Here is a 23,221-nt window from a genome sequence, read left to right on the forward strand (position 1 = left end):
CCAATATATTCTAGCTTTGCAATGTGATTAGTTTAGTCTAAACATATGTATTTGCAAAAGTAGCAAAAGGGATTGAACACAAGTTATAAAAACATTAGTGACGTTCTCTCCTATGATTGATTGCAAAAAGTTCTTTAAGTACCAGTCTCTTCAACAATTATGCAACATGGGTGTAAAGCTTTTACACAAAATTTTATAAACACTTTAAGAATGTAAAATTATGTTGAAATTCATACATTATTTAGTTGGAATAGCATTTTCATTATTTAAAATTAAAATGCATAAAATTGTTTAAAATAAAAGGAATTTTCGACAGATGTGCTAAAATATTCATACTTCAGTAAGATATTACATATTTTTTTATTTCAACAAGTGCATGAAACAAACACCTGTAATTTCAACACGAATACTTCAAAATATCACTAACACACTGAAAGTAAATGATGATTAAAAATCAACATTTTCCGTAAAAATATAAAATACCTGTCAAATACTAATAGTAATAAGCGAATTCCTTCAGTTCACAATGAATGATACAAGATTAAGATGTAAATTTTGATTACGTTGATTAAGATGATGATGACTTTAGCCTTCCAAATATGAGAGTAACATACAGACACATTATGTTTCATTGCATTCTCGTATAAGACTTTAGCCTGCGAAACATGAAAGTAACATACAGACACATTATGTTTCATTGCATTCTCGTACAAAACTTTAGCCTGCGAAACATGAAAGTAACATACAGACACGTTATGTTTCAATGCATTGTCGTATACACAGCTGAAAAACTAGGAATAATGACTTGCAAAAAGAATCATATACGATCATAACCCAAAAAACATTGACCAGTAAATAAATGAATATTTCCTTTCTGCCATAAAAATACGTTTGATGATAAATGTTAGTTAATAAGTAGTGGAAAATGACTCGTAATATTATTTAGCATTATTAATCCAGGTTTATAATTACGTTCTATTATGTTTGGGCATTAAATATCTTGCACAAAGCTTCCCAAACGTCTCTCAAAATTTTGACCGAGCAGCAATATTTCAATTCAATATCAAAGATGCAAAAATTAAGATGAAAAAATGTTCAAAATATATTTTAAAAAATGTGATCCAGCATAGTGGTCACTTAATCATTTGAATAGGGGCCCCGGGGTGATGCTGTATAATTGTTCGAGCCTTATCTTGATTGCAGGGCTTGTATTCTGGTAATGCAGTAAAATTTGTGTCTGTGATTGTTGCGTATGCCCTTATATATTTGAGAAAGTTGTGAGTTGTTTGCTTGTTAAGGCCATACGTGCTTTTTGTCTTCACGCTGTGTCCTTCGTAGTTTGTCAATATAATAAGGTTTCTCCCCTGAAACTAATGAACTAATTCCAACTAATATGGGGTGAATTATTATTGGGGTATTATTATTTTTAACACCTTGAAGGCACGATTCTGGTGCAATTGAAATCTAGATACGACTGTTATCGGAACCCGGCTAAGCCTTCCGGTCTGAGAGTCATATCCTTTATTTATGTACAGATTATACAAGATTTTCAATTCAATACATAAAGAGTATTTACTTTCATATCGAATTAAAAAAAAAACATGATTTTGATATTGAGCAATGAAGACAAAGAAAATTTCAGTTATTAAAAGCATTTGAATGAAAATATAAATCATTGACAATATCTAAAAAAAATACTATGTATATACCAATATTATAAAGAAAGGTGTCCGGTCTAGATATTATTCATATTCGATGAAGGGCCTCGATTACCGAGATATCTAGGTAATTTGAATACGACATCATACGCCTTGTCGGGAGTTCGAACCGCGCTTGAGGCAGGTGCGTGCTACTCCAATCAAAGCTGACAATGATTGTAAGTTTTTCTGCTGAAGGTGATTCTTCAACCAATAAAAACGTACCGCCACAAATTAGCCAAAAATGCTGAAGTTGCGTTAAGCACACACCAATCAGTTATATATCCAGTGAAGGGTCAATAGACTAGTTAAAACAAATATGTTATTACACATACTTTGTTCATCATTATTATGTTATTTCTTGTTCATCTAAATAACTTATAAAATTGTATTTGGTTGAACTCTATATTTTTTACATGTAAATAATTACATAAGATGTATGTTTCATTATAATACGTTATTCTGGCTGGCTAATTGCACATCACATGTTATTCCGTAAGCAATTGCATGAGACAATAACATTTCATTCATGATGACACGAGGTTCCACAATATAGTGCACAGGTGAATTTAAAAATTAAACTTCTTGAAAATCGTGTTTTTATAATCCTAGCTAAAAAATGTAATTATAAGTATTGAATGCTTCTTTTTGTAACTTTATAGGGTTGTAAAAGCGTTGACCGTGCGTACATTTTTAGAATGAAGCGCTTCCGCGCTTCATACAAAATGTACTTCGGTCAACGCTTTTACACCCTAATAAATTTACAAAAAGAAGCATTCAATTCTTAAAAAAAATCTAATAATTGTGACTTTTGTGCTCAGTCTAGAATTTGTAACTGTAAAATAAAATGTTTGTGTTTCTGAACATAAGACAATTTACCTTTAATTTCAACACGAATACTTCAAAATATCACTAACACACTGAAAGTAAATGATGATTAAAAATCAACATTTTCCGTAAAAATATAAAATACCTGTCAAATACTAATAGTAATAAGCGAATTCCTTCAGTTCACAATGAATGATACAAGATTAAGATGTAAATTTTGATTACGTTGATTAAGATGATGATGATCATGACGAGGAAGACGACGACGGTGATGACGATGAGAGAGGAGGGGAATGAGGTGGAAGAGGATAAAACTTTCCACCAAAGTTCAAATGAAGTGGACAGGGTGTAAGCAGTTATAGGCAACCGTACGGCTTTCAACAATGAGTAAATCCTATACCGCTTAGTCAGCTTTTAAAGACATCGACAAGACAAATGCCTTTTTTGGTTAGAGTGTGCTTCGCTGCAAAAAATTGTGACAGAATTTGTGTAATGTTTGCAATTTTACTTTAAAATTCTTTCTTGAACAGCATCATTAAGCACTAACATGTCAATTTTGTTTAAATATGTAAAATTGGGTAAAATAAACGAAATATATAGATATAAGACGCTTTAAAATTGAAATACCAGCGAGATTTAACTTTTTTAAAGATTTGTAACAACCTTTGTAATTAAATACCTCAGAAACTGGCCGTACCTCTTTTTTTTTAAACATTTTTCATCACACCAAAAGGGTATCTGGTACGGTTCAAAGATCGGTCAACAAACAAAAATAACTTAAGATTTCCAGATTTTGAAAATAAGGATATAAGATGATAGACAATTTTAATTGACAACCAAGGTTGCAAAACACTTATTTTTAATTACTAAGAAATGAACAAAACATATCATTTTACCCTTTCACAAAAACTTTGCAAACAAGAGAAAGTTGTACTTCGAATGAAATTTCAGACAAGTAATTATTCTTTCTGTCCGCAGTACACCATTTCCTGTTGTCTAAGCTTCTCCCAGTATGACATCAAAGATTTTTCTTCTATGTAGTGCCACTTTTTATCTTTTATACCTGATGCCTGGCTAAAATGTGTTTTTGTATTTCATGTTTTGTATTTTTAAATCTGCAGACAGAAAAAAGTTTAAATTAATAAATCTCAAAGATTACAAAACCTCATTTTATTGAGAACAACAATGTTTTTTGTTTCTGTCATGCATGTATCTTTTTAAAAATTTAGACAAATATGAAAGTAACATGCAAACGCGTTATGTATCTATGCATTGTCGTATTCATTGCCAAAAACAACAAAAAACAATACTTGCAAGCAGAATAATGTACATTGATTCAAAGAAAATACTAAGACCAGTAAATGGGTAAATGTTTTAGTTCTACAAAAAGACGATTGATGATGAATGCTTTTTTGTTTACAAGCAGTGTTAAAAGACGCGTACCGTTATTTAATTGGTATTAGCAATCCTTGTGTCATGTTCTGCTATGTTCTGGGCATTGTATATTAATAAACAAGATCCTGAAACTGTACATGTTCTCGATATAGTTAACGAACAACAGCATTATATTCAATATATCAACGATTCAAATCATTATGATAAAGTTAATGATTTAAAAAAATGTGATCCAGGATAGTGGTCACTAAATCATTTGAAGAGTTGACGATACGGTATTAATTTTCTACCCTCATCTTGGTTGCTCGTATTGCGAAGATGCAGTACAATGTGTCTCCGTGCTTGTTGTGTATGCCCTTCTATATTTTGAAAGTTGTAGGTTGTTTGCTTATTAGAAGCATTGCGAGCTTTATACATTCATAAGGTTTCTCTCCTCTGAAACTTCTGAACTAATTCCAAGAAACATAGATTGAATTTGCATGATGATATCTACCTAGTATCAAGTTTTTATTTAAATCCTTCGAGTCTGGAAACATATCTATTCTATATCACGTAAGTAATAATCGAAAGAGAAAATCTGGCATGATAAATATGACCAGAATGTCATCATCTAACTACTTTTTCTTTCCACAAAAGTTAGCAGACGATTCCTTAACGGATGAGTGCCTTAGTGACTATCGTATTGCATTTGATTGACGGACATTCGCTTACTTTAAGGTTTTTGCTTATTATGAATATACTTAAATGTTACAAGATTAAGATGTAGATTTTGAGTACGTTGATTAAGATGATGATGATTATGAGGAAGAAGACGACGACGATGATGACGATGAGAGAGGAAGGGAAAGATGTGGAAGAGGATACAACTTTCCACCAAAGTTCAAATTTAGTGGATAGGGTGAAAGCAGTAATAGGCAACCGTATGGCAATCTTTGTTAAATTTACATCGTACCAATGTATACTTTGTCAGGAAAATGATATAGAAACACTTTGACAGACAATATTGCAGATACTGACCTATTTTTTTATCCGACATCTTGGAATGACCATGAATGCAGTTACGATCATCAGCTTTGCCCCAGTGAGGTAGAATGACGTTTGCTAAGGATCAACAATAAAATTGATGTCATTAAGTGGTCATAAAAGTACAAGTTAAAAATGATTTTAGACACAATCTTTTAATATCAAATATCATTTATAATGTTTTTGAATGTTTCAAAAAATGACTATTTATAAAAGCTTATGTATTTGTTTATTAACGATAAAGTGATAAAGAAAACAATTAACATTAAATGTTTTGGACATATAATTTATTTATTTTATTTTAGCAGCAGTTGTTACCTAGGTCTGAGATTGTTTAGCTATTACACGATTGGTATCTTCAATCTAAATAGCAAAGGTAAAGATTTTAATGCAAAGATACTAAAGGGACATACAAACTCGATAAGTCGAAAACAAATTGACCATGTCATTGCAAAAAACTAAAAACTACAAAATGACAACTATATACAAACCTCATTATATAAAACGAAAAACTGAGCGTAACGAACACCATCATAACCCAAGGCTAATCTCGGGTGCTTCGGCAGATAAAGCAGATTCTAATCCAACATTTGAAACCCGTCGTCATGTTACTCCTTTACATTTTGATCATACGTTGTATGCAGTTATTAATCATAACGCAGTAGCGAATTTGTAAATGGTTCTTACAAACCCAGTGATAAGTATAATTTTGTAGGCAATATTCGAGGAAAAGAAGACGAGATTGTAGTTGCATCAATTGGAGTGTTTCAGTCGTCGTCTGTGAAACAGATATTTCAACCAACTCGTGATGGCGTCTTTAAAATTTTCAAAAGATGATTTCAGCCTAACCAATTCAAACCTTTGGATTGACAGCTTTATTGTTAGCAGAAACCGTCTTAAAAGAAATCTTGTTAGAAATGCAAGCTATGGAATATTTTATAAACTGGCAAATATAGTCTTTATGTTCAGGCGCTGCATGAATGTTGCAACACAGAAATATAAAGTTCACAATTCGAAGGCTGAAATCTTCGATTTTTTTTTCAAACGACCATTGTTGTAAAATTCTATATATAACGTCAAAATATTAGAAGAATTAACTGTATCAGTTGTATTCGTCATTTAAGATTCAATGGTAAAGATGCATTGAACCAAACTTTATTTATTTGGTGAGAGAACATCATCTATATGGCGGAAACGAAGTTAAATGATACATTCAGCCTTACCAATTCAAACACTTGGTTTGACAGCTTCTTTTTTTAAGCAGAAACCCTTTAAAAAGATAATGTCTGTTTAAGAAGTATTTTGTTGGAATAACAACTACATTCAACAAAATGCGGTTCATGCCTACCTGAGACAATTTGAAGATTCTTGTACAAAAATGATCTAGGTTGGCCATTCTTTATTTCCAGCAGGACCACTTTTGTTTGTTTGATAGGAATTGGTAATACTTGTGAAAAGGGTGGAAAGTCAATGTTTACAAAATTAATTAAATTGCAAGATGGAAGATAGTTAACGTGTATGTAATACCAACAACACTTGGATTTATGTTTACGCAACGCCTGGGATGGGTAGTTTTCAGTAGCACTATGAAACCAACACGAATGTATAGATTACAATTATTTGAAATTCAACTTCAAAGAGATAATAAATCGGTTTACTTTCTTTTGATGATTGTATTTTTTCTGCTTCCTAGAAGACATTATATATATTTAGAACATTGTCAGTGGAAACATATGCTTGAAATCTAGAAATCCATGGGTAAAGGATGAGTGTAATAGTTATATGAATTCATCGCTCAGCAAGTAATTAAATGACGCCCTTGTATTACTGATTTTATCCGACTAAATATGACAGATTACATATTGATTGGTTCTTTATTCACACGTCAACAGTATATTTTTTGTTAATTTCTAAGTGCATTTAGGCGTTAGAACGAAAGTCTTACCATTAGAATGTGCGATTTGATATATTGTTTTATTCACCAGTACTTGCTTTATGCCCGCGTCACACTGTCCCGATTTTTATATACGATGGACACCCGAATGCGAAAATTGTAGGTTCGTACGAAGTTGGTCCCTATCTCGTTAAAATACCAAAAAAAGTGACCGAAGCAAGTACGATGAATAACGAACTCTATACGATGGTGCCGAAATTATATACGATAGCAAAAGATGGACATACGACTGTTCACCTAAGACGAGAGTTTAAGCTTCATATCTCAGCCGAAGCCGACACGAAGGATCACGAAGGCTACACGATGGATAACGAAGGCTACACGATGGATTACGATGATGGCGCGATGGCCATACGATGTCTAAGGATGTGGTATATGATATATTTAAAACAAAATGGTTATGGGGTAAACATTCGTGTCACAACAACTCAGACAATACATAAAAAATCAGAATAATGAAGAAAAAGTTGGTTTCCCTATATACGTGTACCTGCAGGCTTGGTGTACGAGGCGCGTTTATGATTTTTATTATGTTAATTGATATGAAAAATTGACAAAAAATTATATTTTATTTGTAAAAGTAAATATTGAACCTGTAATAGCTGCTCTTTTTGTTCCATTTGAATTAATAGAAACAATGCTGTCGCCTTTCTTGTTATCATAGAAACATATGATATGAGCTCCATGTTTTGTGAACGTCTTTCTTAACTGTCTTTTTTAGACTGACCAGTGCATATCGCGGATATCACTTTACTAGCTCTCCATCTTTTATATAAGTTTTGGATTTCAAATATTTTGACCACGAGCATCACTGAAGAGACATGTATTGTCGAAATGCGCATCTGGTGCAAGAAAATTGGTACCGTTAATTTTATTAAATGTATTTAAGCGCGTAAATTAACTTACATTTAGCTGAATTTATTGCCGTCGTAGTTCCATCTTGTCGCCTTCGTACGTTTATTCGATGGCAACACGATGGAATTACGAGGTCTTCACGATTTCGTGTTGCCATCGTAAGGCCTTCGGGTAGCTTCGTGATTCATTCCTGTAGACATCGTAATGTCAACACTACCCGATGGAAACGACGGAAACACGAATGCAATACGATATTCAAAGATGCATTCCCGGTGACATTACGATGGTGAGGATGGTAATACGAACTCAATACGAACCCTCAACATCGGACGCACCTTCGGGGATTTTTTAACATGTTAAAAAATTTAGAACCCTTCCCGAAGTTGTCCCCGAAGGCTAGAAAAAGTGGTCGATGGTTAAAGATGGCACTACGAATAGCCCGATCTGGATACGATCAGTCCCGATTATGAAAGTTTCCATAATCGTGTTGCCATCGGCGAAAAAATCGAGACAGTGTGACGCGGGCATTAACGAATTGAAATATACACAGAAATAATTGTTGTTTTTATTATATAAATATTTGATAATGACGGTCTTATGTAATAGTCAGTAGACAAAAGGTACATCAGAAGAATAACTTTCAGTCAATTTCATGTGTTTATGAATTAATGTATATTTATATGTCACCTAAAATCTTTTAACGATATTATCCTGATGATGTAATATCGACAGATTGCAAATGATTTGATCGATTTAATTAATGTTGATTGCTGATTGATTTACGCCGCATCACATCAAAAAGGTTACCGTATCGCGATAACAGTTTCATTGTTATGATATTCCTTTTCATGAATTCTTTAAAAATAAATTTATAGATAAGTAATATTACGGACGCTAGGGTGTACTTCAATCTTGGATTTGAAATACAAAAGACCAATCGGTCTAGATCTTTAATTAAATGTGCAAATTTTGCGGGTAGTAGGTAATTCATATGACTTTTTTTGTAAGAATTTTCATTTTAATACAAATACTGACATGTTTTATCATATTTATGGCTGTATTTTACAAAAAAAACAGAATACTGGTGTGTTAATATTTTCCAATAAAACAGAATACTTGTGTGTTAATATTTCCCAAGTTTGCAACAAAAGGGGAGACTCCTCAAATGTAAGGGCAGATAATTCAGATAGAGGTACTTTCACAATAGAATGTGTTAGAAATTTACCGATTTTATTGTGTAGCAAGAAAACAAATCGTGTGAACACATTTTTTTCTTTTTTCTTATTTGAAATCATTTTATTAGAGCTATCTTCTATTGTTTGTATGCACATTGAACGACAAATTTATGTGAATTATAAAATTTTCTGACGTCAGACACTCAAATCAATGAATGTATTCGTAGATAGTAGATGTTTTTGTGTTCTGTTAAATTGTTCCTTTTAAAATTGTTATACGATAATGACTGATATACCCGTATTTTGACTATTTTATTTATTGTGTCTATTTATTTAACGCATCAATGTAAATTTAAAGGAATTTGATGAGACTGTCATTTAAGGGAGAAGGTTAGCGCTTTAAAACCAGGTTTAATCCACCATTTTCTACTATTTTGAAAATGCCTGTACCAAGTCAGGAATATGACAGTTCTTATTCAATCGTTTTTGATGGGTTTTGTTTTTTTGATTTCGCCATGTGATTATGGACTTTCCGAATTGATTTTCCTCTAAGTTCAGTATATTTGTGATTTTACTATTTTCTTATATTTTATCTCCAAATTCTATGGTAAAAAATGGGTTTTCCATTGTATAATCTATAATTTTTTTTTACATGTATCATGAAAATAACCCTGTGACCCATTCTTTTTATTATTTTTTTTGAAAAAGCATGATTTAAACTTACATTTTGACAAATTATTAAAAAAAAAAATCATGGATTTTAATTTTGACACACCATCTACCTAAATTAATTAAACTTTTCAGTCTTTGAATTTCACATAGCTATTTTTTTACAAAATTAGCTCTCGCTTCCTCAATTTTTAAAATATTCGACATTATAACTTGAAACCAATAGATTTACTTCCTATGTAAAGTGTGCTAACAAGTTTTACCACCTTGATGAACTAAGAATTTGTGTCAGGGGGGATACAATTTTTCTCATTTCAGCTTTTAGAAATTAAAAAGAACATTTCTTCAAATAATTTATAGGGGGTTAATATTTACAGCATAGTGTATTGGTAAAAAGCAAAAACATACGGGGTAATTTCATTTTTTAGGGGGGAAGGGGGTGGCAATTCGCTACAGCATAGTTTATTCCACAAAAGCAAAAAACTGAATGGAAATTCAAATCATATAACCAATTTTAAGTTTTTTGACTACATTTATTTTGTGTCAGAAACCTATGATGTGTCAAGTATTTAAAAGGGCACTAGCTGCCAAATTCATGTTCATCGATTTGACTCAAATTCTCATATTTTATTTATAATAATGTAAAACATTTATCCAAACTATTAAAAGTTTAAAATAAATAATAAACAGGCCATGAACGTGAAAATACGAAGCTTTGTTTCGTGTTTATTTTAGTCAATTCGCCATCTAATAATTTATCAAGTTGACATGCGATGACCATATTAATAAGCGATGAGAACATAAACATAGATATGAATAACTCATGCTGTTGGGTTAATCTAAGTCTATGTAATATCATTTTTTAGATGAAAAATAAATGTTTATCATCGTTCTTACCTGTAAAAGAATGTTTTTTGTGGATCGAATCAGTCGATCAAATGATTTACCTTTGTTTCACTTTCAATGTTGACATTATTTTCCTATAAATAACTTTACACATACAATTCGCGTGTTATCCATCCCATGGTAAGGAGTTAAATTGAAGTTCACATGAATACGGATTCAATGAGTTCGAATTAATCACTTGCAAGTGAGTGATTACAAATCAATGTTTTTAGCTTATTTTGACAAAATTAAACCATACTGGCTAAAAGCTAATTATTATTTCACTATTTACATTTCATTATTGATTGAGCAAATAAAAAATATTTTAGATTTTTTATACACCTCGTAGCTAGTGGCCCTTTAAGTACCTGTATCAAGCGCGAATGATGTGTCCTATTTGGCTGCAACTTTTCAGGTTTGGACATCTGCGTTCGTATTCATCTGCACTCAGCGAAGGAATTCATTTGATTTGCAGTAAACATTTTTTTTATATCCAACTTAGGAGCATGTTTTTTGGTTTGTGCATCAGATTGTTCGTTCGTCCTTCTGTTCATCTGTTATCTCATCTGTCTGTCCCACTTCAGGTTAAAGATTTTAGTCAAGGAAGTTTTTTTTTAAGTTGAAGTCTAATCAACTTGAAATTTAGTTCACATTTAACTTATGATATTATCTATCTAATTTTAATGCCAACTTGAGCTTTGACCCCCTATTTAATAGTCCAGTATATATAGAAAATGATAGTGCAAGTGGGGCATCTTTTCTATTGACACATTTTTGTAACTTGTTTTAATTTAACTTACCAGATCGTTTAAACAGACCATTTAGGGATACAAACATTTAATGTGAAGTTCATAAAACAGTATGATCTTTTAATTGATCTTTCAAAAAATAATGTTCCTCACTGCTAATTTTTTAACATAACCAAACATTACTTTGAAATATTTATTTTTAAACAAACATATTTATAAGTTCCTGTGAATTTTATTAGCTAGAAGACTCAAATGTGCAATAAAGGAAGATTTTGATATTTTTTTACCATGAAGAGATTTATGGAACACTGAATTGCTGCAAGGAAAAAGCTTTAGTTCTGTTGTGTTCATCATGTTCATGCCTTTTAAACTGTCTATTATCATGCAGCAAAGATTACATATTTAGAATGTTAAAATAGGAAGGTTATAATGCAATTATCCAAACAATAAATGAAAACAATAATCAGTCATTTGTTTATTTCATATTTTATTTGAATTTAATTTTTGCAGGTAATGAAGACTTGGTCTGGATATGAGGAATCCATTATTAATTCCTTGTTATCTGATTCTGACACTTAGGGTGAAAAATCTCCTCATGAGCATGATTTTACAGCAGAACAATCAGAGGAGCATGGGCTCTTGGAAAATCATGCGGAGCATGGCCTCATTGAGCATCATGAGGAGCATGACCTTATGGAATACCATTGAGAACATAACGAACTAATCAAACATACAGAGCAACATAATGAGATAATAAAACATGAGGAAAATTAACATGATTTGAATGAGCATGGTAAAGAGAGCATTGCTTTAATATGCTGTGACAAAGAGCATGACGACCTTTCAGACTTATCGAGGAATATGATTCATTGAAAGAAAACAATGCAAACCATAATAGATCTAAAGAATACTGCAGTAATCATATAAATAGTGATGAATTTAATTAGTTCTTATGGCAGTATTGTTAATACTAGACAGAGCAACTTGTATATTTGGTATTTTTGACATATAGCTCTTCAACGATTTTCCTTATCTATCTTTGGATTTCAAAGGTTTGGCCTTGAGCGTTCCTGATGAAGGTAAATCAAGAAAAGCGCTTCGGACGCAAGAAATTATTAAACGTGTTGTATTCTATTTTTTGTATAAATGTATAAGTTAGTAATTTCTGATTACCAATCAAATGTTTCTGTATTTGATCAGGTCTGTGTTTGAATTGAATGATTTCTATCCTGAAAGCAAATGACAAAAGAAAATATGGCAATAAATATTGAAAATATAATTTTTGTTTGGGGTGCATCCACGTATTGTTGGACTTAACCCTTTTATATATCAAGGACATTGATCAAGGTCATCTTATAGCTCTATCATCTAATGAAAAATTGTACATGGTGTTGACTGAAACGCAATGCTCCTTTTTGTAATACATTTACCTACCCTTGATACTAAAAAATCATTCATTCTCAAAAAGTGTCATTTCAAATGATTAACATTATAAGCTTAAAGGTTGTGCTACTAAAAAAATGAAAAACTAATGCACAATTTGTCGAAAAATTTTGAATGCAACGACATTGTTTACATTTTTTTAAATGTCTTTCTCCTAAATTGGTGATCAATATAAATGTCAAATATACGAAAAAAATTCTAGAGTTACAGTTTCTTGATTGATTACAGTTTCCTTGCTGTGTAAAGGGCATTGAAGTATCATCTGTTGTTTTTTCAGTAACAAATAGATTTATACAGGTGTCAATTGTACTTTATGTGACTGTTGAACCGGTAGGATTTTAACTTTATAGACTAATTATAGTGATAATAGGGAATAATAGGTGTAAACAATTAAATCATAAGTTGACAAATAATGAAATTTGTTTGATGAAAATAATCTCTAGCTTAGATTGCATCATATCAAAATGCATTTGAAAGCAAAATAGTTCAATCTTTTGAAATAAAGCAGGTCATTTTTACACTGAATTTCTTAATTGCATCTTATAAAATGTATAAACGAGACCAAAATGCAGTGAGAATGGTGAAAATAAGTAAAGGATTTTTAAGTGAATCATTTATTGTACTAATCATGGTCTGTTAATTATAATGATTATTTCAAAATTTATATCCTAATTCCCCATCACCCACCCAATCACTGAACATAAGCCTCCCCATCCCCCCAAAAAATTATTAGTGTGTAATGGTTGTGAATGAACAATGAAATAATTTTGTATTAAAATAATTGTCAATATTTGAATCCCCAAATTGAACATGTTTTATGCAGTATCAATACTTTTGGGAAGTAGGGAGATGTGGCATTTGGTCAAGATTCGTTATTAATTTGTGGCTAGAATCTTTACCATTCTATCTCAGTTATGTGAAATTTTCAGTCATAAATGAACAAAATGCTCATATTCATGTTGATGGAAGAAGTTTTAAGATTTTTGAAAGCTATGATTCAAACAGTTTTCAACCAGATTTACAAATGAAGAATCGTTTATTAGTTTGGTTATGCATACGGCAGTTGGGTAGGAGGCTGTCAAATGATGTTTGTTCAATAACTTAAAACCTTTGAAAAAATCTTTTCAAATTTGGACATGCTGGATATGTTTTCTCCTGTGACTAAATGGAGTTAAATCTTCACGATTTTTGCTAAATTGATCTTTGTTGAGTTGTAGATCTTTAAGTAGTGAAGGCTTTTGTAAGATTTAACTGAAGATGGACAATGACAGCTAAATGAAATAAACTTCAATAAAGCAATCCACAGTGTGCAATATAAAAGTGACTGATATTTAAGTGAGATATTAGTTTTTGCATAAACCTTATTCCAATATTTGAATTTGATGCTTAGAATATTTTATCACACTCAATCTTCTCCATACGAGAAATAACATTTTTAGGTTGGGGACCACTATTATATTGAATAAAACTATTTTTAGAATGGGGATCTCATCTTTACTAACTTGAATAAAAGTTTTTAGGATAGGCTGAAAATTTTCACCAGCTGATCAGTTGAGAGAAATGATTTCAAAATACCACAACAGGCTGTCAAAATGACAGCAAACAAGATTAATCTGCATGGAAATGATATTCACAACTTTGGACCCGGGAACAGGAAAGGGGTCTATTTAATAAATTTTATGAGATGATTCCATTTAGGGGTTTTTGCCCTTAAATGATGATTATTCATTTCCAAAAGTAAAGCATAATAGAATTTTCAATGCAAAAATGATCAACAAATAAATCAGAACAGAGAAGAAATTTTGTCAGTTGACTTCCTGTTGGAGCTATTGGCTCTAATGTATGATGTTAACCATTTCCTTTTTGGTTTTTGCTTATTATCTTGAAAATAATATTAGAAAAGAGAGAAGCTTTAAATGCAAATTTCATCTCTAAAAAAGTAAACAGATAAAATAGTCAGTCTACTATGTGTAGGAGTTATTGCCCTTGAATGATAATTTCAAGGCATTTTGCATTTGGGAAGAAACTTAAGTAGATTAAGAAAAGAGATTGGCCATTGTATAATGTTTTGCTGGTGTATTTGGTCCTTTATTTTTGTACTCGTTGACATTAAATTTGATAACAGTGATCCTTCCAATAAATAAAAGAATGTGGACTTCATTGTATCTTGTTTCAGAGCAAAAGGCGAACAGGATGTTTTCCAATATGACTTGTTTTTTAGCATGAAGGACATTATAGTTATCAAAGGTACCAGGATTATAATTTAGTACGCCAGACGCGCGTTTCGTCTAAGGAAGACTCATCAGTGATGCTCATATCAACATAAACTAGAAGTCTTAGAAGAGAACAAAAACTATTTTTTGTTTTGTTATATTTCTTTATATTTAAGGCATTACAAGGCAACTCAAATAATACTAACCAGATTTAACAATGTACATAATCTTTTTGAGGTTCAAGGGAAAATGAAGAAAGTAAAGGATTGATGCCTGATAAAGTTACTTTTGTTTAATGTCAGATGTGGTTGCATTTCAACATGTATTACTTGCCCTGAGAAGACAGTAAAAGGATTGAAAAAACATGAAAACTGAAGAGATTTTAATCTTTTTAAAATTGACAGATCAATTTTCCATTGCATTCTTTAGAAAAATTCTACTTTGATTTATCAAACATTTATTTGAATTCTGTATTTGTACTTAATGCCATATACAGGCATTTAATGAACATTTGATGTCATCATAAGATACTTTCATGGGAAATTGTTAAATAATTGATTAATGTCTGAAGATATTTTACTATTAAAGTGCTACTGAAGAATGCTTCAATTTCATTTTGAAATAACTATATATGATAAATATCTTTTAAACAGTAAAAAGATGCTTGTACCTTATGATACATGTACTGATAAAAAAATATGCTTTGATTTGTAAGGTCACCTGGTAAAATATTTATTTGATGTTGTATAAGGGGTATTAAGTTGTTTCTGAAGACGTTTATTTTGTTTACCTACCCTGGTTAGTCTGGGCCATAACTGTCTACATACTTATGGAAATGAATTAGTCAGTTGATATTGTTCAAAAATTTGCATTAGCAAGTCTATTTTGTATTAAAAAAAAAGTAATATACTGAGTGTCCCTTTGCTCAGGCTGGTCATCTATCTATCTGTAATGTTGGAATAAAAGTAGTCATATGATATTTTTGATGAAAAAATTTACATAAGCAAGTCTGTTTGCAATACATTTTGTATTAAAAAAGCAATATAATGAGTGACCCTTTGCCTAGTCGAAAATGAATGAGTCAAGTGATCTTGTGATGAAATATTTGCATAATCAAGTCTGTTTTGGGTAGCCTTACTTTTACCCATTCTAATTTATGTCCTTTAATTATGTATTTGCAAGTGTGGGAATTCCCTATTTGTTTTGTACTTCAATTTGTCTTTAATTAGTTCATAAACTATCAAAATTTCCAAATGTTTGCTTTCTCAACTTTTCCCCTCCTCTGTTCATTACTGATAACCTATGATTTAAGATGCTTGATCCCAACAGGAAGCTGTATAGGTTGAAGTCAATAGCAATAAGTTCTTTGTTTTCTCATGATTTTAGAGTCTCGTTCAATAACATACTGAATCTCATTTCAGTTAATGCATTTAAGAATAGTGATGAGAAACATTTTTAAAAAACAGCTCTAGACATTTTTCCAAAATTTCCAAAGGTAAGCATAAACAGGAAATTCAAGGACAATTGATCCAATCCTTTATTTATTGTTTTCATCAAGGTTACATACAAGTGAAAAACATATTAGTTCCTGTATTCTTAAATTCAAATCTAGTGATTTAATAGTCATAAATATCATCTGTCCTTCTTTTAGGATATAAATGGTTCATTTTTATTTTTTTATCAGTCCATTGAAACTGAACATCCGGGTAATGATTGTTGTCTATGATGTAAGAGATATGCATTCGAAGTCCATCGGATTGTTCAGTTTCAGTTTCTTCTCTTAAGATCACTTGATCTTTTTGTCATATAATGTGATATTTTTTAATAAGCACTTTAATTCTCTTACCACTGAACGCATAAGACATAAATACTTATAAACAGTACCTGTATAGGGTTCTTGACTATTACGAAGGGCTCTAACAATAAGGATATGATTAAATAGTTTGTTCTGATATTTAAACAGTATATTGAAAATGTGTTATTCAGTGTTTTATACATTTTTTGATGCATTTTTCATTCAAATATTCATTATAATAATGATTTGATTCTTTTCTGAATTTTATATAATATAAGTCCTGTGGATGCTGAAATCCATTTGCTTGATCTGTCATATAAACTGTTATTTCCTTATGAATACCAGTTCCTATTGATGCAGGATGCAATTTTTTTTTATGTTATTCAAACTTGAGTTCTTGAAGTGTTATGATACTAACAGAATATTCACCTTTCTCTTTTTATACTCCTTTTCAATTATATATCAGCAGCTGATCTTAGAAAAAAAGGTTTCGCAAAGTATTGTATTGATCTCTACAATATATTTTGACAGGAGCTAAGAGATCATTATTTGACAAGAGCTACTCAAGAAGTCATATTAGTGGGAGAGGTTTAACATGTTTTAACAACACAAAATTTCCTATGAAAAATACTGCTAACACATCTGGAGTATGATTTAATCGTACTTTAGGGTATTACGTCTAATCGTATTATTGTATACTCTCCTCCTAGTATGTGATTAAAGGTCTGTCATTGCAAGGTTACAGATTATTTCAAATAAAGTAAAAGGATAAGATTGACATCACAATTTTAACTGTGAAATATATAAATGAACTAATATTAAAAAAAACAAAAAAACATACAAGACTAACAAAGGCAAGAGGCACCTTCCAGCACTCAGCAACATATACTTATTTTAAGGTGTTTAATTTGAGACAATCAAGAATTGAACCAAAACTGAAGGCATCTCCAGTTAGGGGTAAACAAGTCTGTTACAATGTATGTTTATGAAAATTAGTTAATGCAAATAGTTTTTGGAAGGTATTGAAGTGTGGATATAATTAAAGCAATAAAAATAAAATAAATATGGGATTTAAATATAATGTTTTTAATGAAAATAAGAAATTACAACTATCAAAACACATTTATTATTAAGATATTGAGAATGAAATAATTTAAGTCATGACCTTACAGATAATACAGTACTTAGTTTTCCTTTAAATTTTAAAAAGAAATAAGATTTGTTGTATTTTGATATCTCTGATAAGCATAAGGTTACGTTTTTGTTTGTTTAACCCAGTCCTTATTTTTAACCTCCTCAAAATGTCCTTAATATGTAATCAGCAGGGTATACTTATGACAAATAGGGCACGAAGTAAAACAAATTATAAATATTCGATTCAGGGGTAATTTGGTAAAATTAGAAAAAAAACTCTTTAGATTTTTTGGTTCCCTATAATTTTTTATTATGATTTTTTTTTTAGACATTTAAAATATTATCAAGGTATACCAGGTGCAGTATGTTTATATACTAAATGGTTTATTTACAGTCTATTTAACAAAATGTATTTGATATGCAAAGTAGTTCGCCGACAGTATGAAAACCTTGATAAAATTTAGCTAGGATTGTGCAAATATGTTTGTGGATTTGGAATATGATTCATAATTCTGGAAAGAGGGAATACACCATGATTTTACTGTGTGAGGTAATGCATTTATAAAAGAAAATTGTTGTTTATAAATTGCTTTTGATTTGTTGAAAAATAAGCAGACTATTTTCTTATTATGTTTTTACAGTGAAAACTGTTGAAATTGAGCTCAGTTTAAATTAAGAAACCTGTCTTTATTGACTACTTGTACTTAGGGATACAAATACATTTTTCAGCGTTTTTGCAGTATAGAGGAAAAATACTTTCTGAAAGCTTCAATCATATTTTGTATAGGCCAATGATGTATGATTTGATAGGTCAGATGTCGGCATGGTAAAATGCATATTTGAGTTGAGTCTAATTTATTTGGCCAAAATCATACTGTAGTTACAACTGAATATTCTTTATTAAGTTAACCTGTGTAAGTTGATCACCTTTCTTATTTAACCAACATTTTGATTTTCTGGAGAGTTTCGTTAAAACAGATTTTACTGTTTGTCACACTTCACAATTTTATTTATTACAACTCTTTTTCCCTTTTCCGTTGACCTAACTTTAAAAAAAAATGTTTTTTCTCAAAAGGCAGGATAAAGGAAACCGTTACAATATTGATACATAATTGTCATCAGTAATGAAATTATGTATTTGTTTATCTTCGACCTCACAGTTGCAAACAAATTTAGCAGGTTTAAACATTTAAATAGGTACCAACCTTCACCTTTTACTAAAGTGTAACATCACAACATAGAAAGACAATATTGCTATTTGTTTGAAGTTCTGGAATAAAATAAAATTGAATATTTATGCAACCTTTTCATTTTGCATCAAGCTTATATTTTGTATATTAAATGATATCATTTAATCAGTCCTGTTACTTAGATTATAAATAATTTTCAGGAGATATTTGTGTGTGGCAGATCTTTATCAGATCAATATAGAAATATTTTGTGGTTAAATATGCTCAAATAAATGTGTGTGCCCTGTGGTTAACCAACATTAATATTTATAACATTATTGAGAAATTAAAAATTGATACCAATTTTCACAAAGATAACAACAAACCATAATGACAACCACAAAACCACAAGCCATCATCGTTTGTAGTTTTATACTATTTAACCATAATATCCCGACAGTATATAGTAAAGTTGATAAATGAATGAAAGAAGAATGGATTATGGGAGGATAACAGAGTATATTTATATATCCTTGGGATAAGCAAGCAAAATATTTTATACAAGTACAACTACGAATTAAAAAATTCACAAAAAAGTCAGTGGTGGATCCTGAATTTTTCATATTTGGGGAGCCATTGACTGCTTAAGAGGGGGCCCGCTCCAGTCACACTTCAGTGATTCCTTATTATAAGTAACCAATTTTTTCCCAAAAAGGGGGGGGGGCCCTAAATATGCCTCTGACAGTTTTCCCTAATCTATGAAAATTGCTACCCACAAAATAAATGAATTCACAGTATATTTGAAAGTTAAGTAGGAATTGAAAAATAAGTACTTATAATAGACTTTGAACAAAGTACTTAAACATGCAGGAAATGATTGTAAATGTTTTCTCATTGCATGTGAACAACTGTTATTGATGATTTGACTAAGTATGGCTCTCCTAGACTGATAAAATTACCGACCAAATGAACAATTTGGTTTGATGAAAATAGGTAAGAATTTGGAAAGAATTGTAATAGTTTGAGAAAAACATTTACAATCAAGTCACAGTTTAGCTTTGAAAAAAAGGAATAAAAAAAGAACCTAGTGTTAGATTGAGCAAGATACTGTGGTATTTTGCCAAGTGTGAAACAATTTGAAATAAATTAATTTTAACAAAGTTGTATTATAACATCAAGTTTGAAGATAACCTGGTTGATTTAGAGTTGACCTTTTGTCTATTATTGTTTCTTGAGTTGTAGACCATAATTAGTTTCATTGTTTTATCTATGAGATTAACAATTTGCAAAGACATGATAAAAATAACCGAAGAAATTTAAAATCAAGTACTATTTTAACTAGGTCGTGTAATCCCATGTTATTTTGTTAGTATGCAGAGACTTTAAATGTACTATAATGTACCTGTTGACTTTTGAATAGTACACGAATGTAGGGCAGGCATACTAGAAAAATACATTTGGGAAGGGAATAATGTGATTCATCAAGTTGGAATTTGGGAATATACCATATTTTTTTTGTATGAGGTAATGCATTTATAAATGAAAATTTCTACTTTTGAGCTGAACTTTTGACTCATGGAAATAACCAGAAACTGTGTTCAAATAGTGAAGGTCATGATGTCACTGTCCAAAATTTTCAAGCTTTCACTGACTCACAGATTTTGTGTCAGTTGGCAAAACATGTAAATCTGAATTTTGCTAAGTCATTATGTATGTTGGCTTTGAGTTATAGAGTACATGTTCAGTTCTTTTAACGTTTTTTATACTTATTACATACACGAAGAAATTTTTAATGATGAATAAAACATAATGCATATATTTCAGTTATGGTAGCTGTTGACATTTTTTCTTAACAGTTAGAACATAGCATTCTGTTCATCATTTTGTTTATCATTACTAATACCAGATTCTACAGCATCCGCTAGGAAGTTGATGGTGTAAGCTTACTTTTTAAAAGCTTTATATTTTAGAAAGTGGGAGACCTGGATGCTTCATACTTTGTATATATGTGCCTCATGTTACGAAGTTTCCTTTAAACACATGTCCAATGTCCTCGTCCTCATTTTCATGGTTCACAGTGACTACCTAAAAAAAATTTAACATTTTTTGGAATGTTAAATTCTCTCTTATCATAAGTAATAGGATAACTATATATGGTATGTGTGTATCTTGCAAGGTCCTTATGCCTGTCCTTCAGTTTTCACTTGACCTTGACCTCATTTCATAGATCAGTGACAAGGCTAAGTTTTGGTAGTCAAGTCCATATTTCAGATACTATAATCAATAGGTCTAGTATATTCAGTGAATGGAAGGACTGTAAGATGAACATATCCAACTGACAGGTGTCATCTGACCTTGATCTCATTTTTATGGTTCAGTGGTTATAGTTATGTTTTTGTGTTTGGTCTTTTTTTATTATACTGCATGCAAGAGGTCTTCTATATTTGGTTTATGGAATGATTGTAATGTTTATTTGTCTAGCTGTTATTTGACCTTGACCTCATTTTCATGGTTCAGTGGTCAAAGTTAAGTTTTTGAGTTTTTGTCTTTTTTATGCCCCATTTATGGGCATTATATGTTCTGGTCTGTTCGTCCATTAATCCTTTCTGTTCTTTTGTCCCGCTTCAGGTTAAAGTCAACTTGAAACTTTGTACACATGTTCCCTATGATATGATCTTTCTAATTTTAATGCCAAATTAGAGATTTTCTCCCATTTTCAAGGTCCAATGAACATAGAAATTGATAATGCGGATGGGGCATCCATGAACTGGGGACACATTCTTGTTTTCTAATACTTTATGCACAAGGTCAACTTTATTTGGTGTATGGAAATATTTTATGATCTATATGTCAGTCATGAGGTTTTATTTGACCGTGACCTCATTTTTACGGATCATTACTCAGTGTTAAGTTTTTGTGTTTTTGTCTGTTTTTTCTTAAACTATAAGCAATAGGTCAACTATATTTGTTGTATGGATAAATTGTTAGCTGTACATGTCTGCCTGGCATGGATTATTTAGTTTTCTTGGTCAATGCTAAGTTTATGTGATAGGTGTAATAAAGCTTTATATTTAGGACTATTTTATAGTATCAATGATTAGTAAAAAAGGCTAAACAATTCAGCGTGTGCACTCTTGTAAAGATCATAAAGACAGTAATAACTCAAAATAACCTTTACAATCAAATATGTGTTGAAAAGGAGTCATCATCAAGTCATTGCATTTTTACCATGATATCCTTATAATACTAGCACCACTGTATGAATAATGTGTCATCCATTGTACTCAGAAACTGTTAAAAATGCTATTCCTTAACATATAGTCATTGGCTAAAGAAATTCTTGTGATAAGCCTGCTTAGTTTTTAAAGGTTTATATTTTGTGGTAAGCATGCTGATGTGAACTTATGTACCCTGTGGTTAACCAAATATGAGGGATACATCAAGATAAAAATTGAAATTAATTTACTTGTGAAACTGCCACTGTTTAAATCTTTTAAAACATGAAGGTAAAATAATTAAAACCACTACAATAACAATAAAATTTTATTCCGCAGGTTTGAAAATATTTAATGGTTAATATATATTCTTTTTTTGCAAAGTGTTAGCATACTTTAAGATTATGTACTTTGCAAGTACTTTGCAAATATTGATCAGTAAATTTTCGTTACTTTCTGTAGGATATGTCATTTAATAGTATGAATAGTTTATAATCATAAGATCAAATAAAGATTAAATGCTTAAGAAATTGAAATGCAATCTGAGATTTGTTGACTTTCATAGGTGTAACTTAAAATATTTAAAGGAAGAAAAATAATACGTAAATCTTAATATGAAATTTCATTAAAGGTTCTTGTTGCCTTGAAATAAAACTCATTTAATATCACACTGAGTTAAGCTGAACTGTTTTTAAAGCTACAATAGGCACTTATGTAAAGATTGAAAATCATTCAAAAAATGAAAAAGTTCAATTTAATTCCATGTTGTTGGAAGATTTAGTTCAACCACATCTGTTTAATGTTGATTTACTAGGTTTATATTTGTCTGAAAACAAGGGTGATGTTTCTTAATTATTGCATGTTTTTAGCTTTTTATATCATTAAGTTTTTATATGTTTTTCATTAGCCTCTGAAAACTAACATCCAATTTTGAAATGGGAAAGGTATTCATTTAAACACAAGTTGAATGCTATGTTCTTTCATTTTAAGCTGGCTTTTTATTGTTTTATTTTATGGCCCCT

General features: G+C 30.7%; 1 long non-coding RNA gene across 1 annotated transcript in view; it reads left to right on the top strand.

The window, feature by feature from the left end:
* Positions 1-18,224: 18,224 nt before the first annotated feature.
* The window catches only part of LOC134711655 (uncharacterized), a 32,717-nt gene continuing 27,720 nt past the window's right edge, over positions 18,225-23,221 (top strand). The window contains exon 1 of the long non-coding RNA XR_010106210.1: positions 18,225-18,365. This is a non-coding gene — a long non-coding RNA (uncharacterized LOC134711655). The remainder of the gene's footprint in view (positions 18,366-23,221) is intronic.

Source organism: Mytilus trossulus, chromosome 3, assembly GCF_036588685.1.
Source record: "Mytilus trossulus isolate FHL-02 chromosome 3, PNRI_Mtr1.1.1.hap1, whole genome shotgun sequence".
Lineage (NCBI taxonomy): Eukaryota > Metazoa > Mollusca > Bivalvia > Mytilida > Mytilidae > Mytilus > Mytilus trossulus.